The sequence below is a fragment of the Phyllostomus discolor genome, chromosome 8 (assembly GCF_004126475.2).
Source record: "Phyllostomus discolor isolate MPI-MPIP mPhyDis1 chromosome 8, mPhyDis1.pri.v3, whole genome shotgun sequence".
In the NCBI taxonomy this organism is placed as follows: domain Eukaryota; kingdom Metazoa; phylum Chordata; class Mammalia; order Chiroptera; family Phyllostomidae; genus Phyllostomus; species Phyllostomus discolor.
The window spans coordinates 69982733-69987481 of record NC_040910.2 but is presented as its reverse complement, the minus strand read 5'-3'; the positions used below and the strand labels follow the sequence as shown (position 1 = coordinate 69987481).

General features: G+C 56.2%; 1 pseudogene; it reads left to right on the top strand.

The window, feature by feature from the left end:
• The first annotated feature begins 2000 nt into the window (after positions 1-2000).
• On the top strand, positions 2001-4199 carry LOC114515323 (annotated as a pseudogene).
• Positions 4200-4749: the final 550 nt, after the last annotated feature.

Below are 4749 nucleotides of genomic sequence, written 5' to 3'. Positions count from 1 at the left end.
TACAGCAATCTTTGTTCAACCCCCAGTTCACATGACCGTCGCCTGCCACAATACAGTACACTCCCCTCAGCCAGCTGCTCACCAGGCCGTGGTGGCAAGGGGCCAATGCCACCCAATTTCTGCCGCTTGGCCAGGCAATGTGTCAAGGCTGGGAACTAGGGTGGAGGGTCACGAATTGAAACCTGGACATCTGAGTAGTATGTACCTCTGGGTCTCGTTTAAACCATCTGCTTTAGCTGTATTTTCTCAGTCTGCTCAAGGGGTGGGGTCCTGCCTCATACTGCCAGGTGTGGACACCCAGGCTCCCTGCTTAGCTTCCATTAAGGTCTGAGCAGTGAGGCTCTCCCTACTGCTGGTGGGTGGGAGGGCACAGATCTGCTCCCCACGGGGCTCCAGTGACACCTTTGCTGTAGGGACCAGCGTGAGTATATCATTATTCCTCACACATGACCTCATTGTCATTGGGTGGTGGTGAAAGACTTCTCTGATATCACCCCAGTGGGGAGAGGGCCACTCCCTCTTTACTGCTGGCTCGGGGGGTGGAAGTCCAGCCTCTTCCCATACCTGCCTGACACCAGGGAGTGAAGGACTGACTTTCTTAATATCAGGTGGGGATGGAAGTCCCGGCTCCCTGCTGAGCCTTTGCTGATACCACCACCAGCCACAGTCCCTGGTCCCAAGGGGGCTGGGGAAACTCATTACAACCTGGCAAGGACGAAAGTTGAGACTCCCCATTAGGTCTCTGTGGGTTTCAGTGGATGATTTATTTAAACAAATCATCTCTGGTTTCTACTTTATGGCTGGCTTGGCTGCCCTGACCCTGTGGTGCAGATGAGAACAGTCATCTGGCTTCTCCAAACGAGGCCAGGTAGTCTCGGTGTCTGAGAACAGCAAGGGGAGAGTCAGAGGGAGAAACAGCGCTTGCAACCCAGGTTAAAGCTCCTTTTAGTCCCAATTACTGACAGATGATGGAACAGAATGAATGTACTGACAGGCGGGCAGAGGACGGCAGCTGGGAACATGAGCTTTGGAAGCAGACTGCCCTGGGTGCAAATTCTAGCTTTTCCACAAGTTGCCTGTGTTACCCTGGAGGTTATTCAACTTCTCTGAACGTCATCTATAGAAATGAGAATCATTTATTTAATGCATTTTGATCTCCTACTATGGGCAGGTATTTGCCATTATTTTTATGATTATTACTCTGAATCTATTTAGTCACTTCTCATCTGCCCTTCCCAATATCTCTGCCAGGGACCTTGTGGCCAATTGCAAAAATGACCGCAATATTCCCCTCCATCTAGCCACGCCCTGTGGTCTTCCCTCACACACGGACTCCAACCATGATCGCGTGACGTGCTCTGGCCACGGGGAGGCTGGGCAACGTGGAACACACAGAAGAGCAGACTTGTGAGTGTGACCGACGCTGCTGTGTGGAGCTCGCTCTGTCCCGCTGCGCTCTGACCCCCACTGCCACGTGACAAGGCCAGGGCAGCCTGCCAGAGGACGAGAACCCCAGGGCCCAGTTACACCCCATCACCCAGCCAGCAGCTGCCAAACCCTAGACATGTGAGGGAGGCCGCTGGAGCTCAGGAGCCGACCTGCCAGCTGACCACAGATACAGAAGGAAACCCACAGCCAGGCCCTGCGCCCAGAAGGGTGGACTGAGTAAATGTTGTTGTTCTAACCCACTACACTTCGGGACAGTGTTTCACGAGCAATAGATAACAGATGCAAAGACTTCGTCTTCCCGTTTTATAGATTGGAAATGTGAGGCCCCTTCTGATGTGCCCAGGCCCCTGAAGCAGGGCCAATTACCAGTAAGACAGGGGCAGAGGAGTCCAAGTTCCATTTCTGCAACTTTCATCCACTCACAACTCTCAGTTTTCCTATCAATAAAATGGGACCACAGCATCTCCCAGGTAGGAATACTGTAAAAATTAAATATTGTAAGACAGGAGCACACAGTAGGAGCTCTGTACCCCCTACTCTCCCCGGGGAACATGGGAGAGGTGTGTGGGCATGGTGCTATAATTATAACCCCACAGGTGGAGCCCTCCTCCCACAGAAATGAAGGACATCCTGTCTGCGTTTCAGTGGTGGAAGATCACAGGTTAATTGCTCACCACTGGGTTAAGGAAATGGAGGGTGTCGGACGGCCATGAGATCACCAGAATTCGGAGGGCAAGTGGGCAGCAGCACTCCAAACGCTGGTGCCGGGGAAAGAACTGTACCCCGGACCTGTGGACACTCCTCATTGGAGGCTGGGATGCCTGTGTGAGTCCTCTGGGGGGCGCCCTGGAGACGGTCCACAAGAACTGGAACCAGATGTGGGGAAGGGGGAGAGGATGCTTCAAGGGGGTGCAAGGAGGTGAAAGGAGAGGACATACACGGCCAACCGGACTCGCCGCCAAGGCTCCAGGTCCCTGGCTGGACGGCTGGAGCAGTCCTGGAGTGTTCCAGGGAGAAAGGTGAGCCTCTGCGTGCTGCCTACTTCCACAGACCAGCAGAAGGGCCGGGCCCCGGAGACCAGGACGGAAGAGAGGGCGAGTAGCAGTGTTCCGGGCCTGCGGAGTCTGGGCCGGACCTGGCCCTGCTGCTCCCGGGACTCCCGTCCCACGCTGCCCCCTCCCAGCCCAGGCGCCCAGGAGCTCATGCGGGCCGACCTCCACCCGACCTGCCACTGGGGCCCGAAACAGCGCTCCTGCCTGCCTGTACCCAGGCTATTGGCACCGTGCTCCAGTGCATCCGGCTGTGGCGCTACAACAGGAACGGAGTCGGTGGACAAAAGGCACTCCCTCTGCAGGCTGCGTTCCAAGAGATCTACAGCTATAGCCGCAGCCTGGAGGAACTGCTCCCCAACGCCAACCAGCTGAGTCTGCTGCCCAATCCCTTCTTCGGGCTGCGGAACCTGTGCAAGCTGGGCCTGAGTGACAACGAGATCCCGCGGTTGCCCCTGGAGGTGGCCAGCTGCATGCAGCTGGCAGAGCTGGACATGTCCCAGAACACAGCCCGAAGATCCCCGAGGACATCAAGTTCTACAAGACCGTGAGACTGCGGACTATAGTGGGAATCCCTTGTTGAGGCTCCCCAGGGGCACTGCTCAGCCGCACAGCCTTGCTCACCTGGCTCTGAATGACAATGCATGGTTGCAGGCTCTGCCCCGGAATCTAGGCAACCGCACCAACCTGGTGACCCTGGAGCTCCAGTGGAGCATGCTCAAGTCCCGCCTGCGTCCCCCGCGTTTTGGATCTGGGAGGCAATGATGTGGAAGTGCTGCCTGACACCCTGGGAGCTCTGCCCAACTTGGTGAGCGGTGGCTGGACTGGAACCGGCTGTTGACACTGCCTCTGGGGCTCGGAACCTGTGCACTGCTGCCTGGTGTGCCTGGGTGTGTCGGAGAACTGACTGGAGGCTGCTGGGGAGGGGGGGGCGCTGTTCACTCACTGGCAGCTCTCACAGATCCTACTACAGTGGCTTCCTCACTGCCTAGGTCAACTGAAGCAGCTGTCCACCCTAAACGTGGACCAGAACCACCTGTGCAAGGTGACTGAGGCTGTCGAGTCCTGCGAGAACTTGTCTGAGCCAGTCCTCACAGAGAACCTACTGATGGCCCTGCCCCGCTCCCTGGGGAGGCTGACCAAGCTGACCAACAGTGACATGCACTGGAACCACCTGGAGGTGCTGCAGCCCAAGATTGGGGTCTGTGTCCTCTCTTTGAGGGACAACCACCTACCTAGTCATCCCGCTGTGGGAGCTTGCCCACACAGCCGAGCTGCCGGTGCTGGATGTGCCTGGGAACTGGTTGCAGAGACTGCTATTGTGGCTCACCAACCTCAACCTCAAGGCTCATGACTGAGACCTAGGATGACGCCCAGATCTGTGAGAAGGTGTTTGCCTTACCTGTGGTCCCAGCAGCCCCCACCCAGCCTTGATGACCCGGGGCTGTGGAGCAGCCCTTCTGAGAGCTGAAGCGACATCCTAAATCGGTGTCATCAAGTTCCTGGGGGCCCCTAAAGTGACAAGAATACCCAGGAGGCAGCTGCTGAGAAGCAGGGCCTGAGAAGCAGGGCCTGTAGCATTGGGGCCACACCACCCCCCCACCCCCGCAAGCTCCAGGTGATGAAGATGGGTGTGGAAGAGCATCCAATTGGCCCTGGCAGCTGTGGCTCAGTTGGTTGGAGTGCTGTCCTGTAACCAAAGGGTTGTGGGTTCGATTCCAGATCTTCTCTCGTTCATTGATGTGTCTCTCTCGCATTGAAGTTCCTCTCTCTCCCTCTTTATCTCTCCAAAAGCAATGAAAAAATGGCCTCAGGTGAGGATAAAAAATAAAGCATTGAAGCCTGTCTAGGGCTCAGCAGAGAAGTGCGTGCTGTGGAGGGCAGCCAGGATGACACAGAGCAAGTCCCAGGAGGGACAGAGCAAGCCATGGGCCCCTAAAGAGGCTGCTCGAGCACCCCGCCAACTCCCTCCCCTGACCCACCCCCAATACCTCCCTGAAACAGCTGTCCCCAGATTTTGCAGAGGAGCTACTGGCCCCAGGGAGGTGCACTTTGGCTGGGCCTGGTGTCCCCCTAGAGCAGGGGTGTCAAACTCATTTTCACCAGGGGCTATATCATTTCACGGTTGCCTTCAAAATGCTGAATGTAATTTCAACTCCTTAACAGTTAAGGAGTAGTTACATTTATACAGTCCTAAAATTATTTCAGCCCTTTGAAGGCAACCACAAGGCTGATGCAGCCCCTGGTGAAA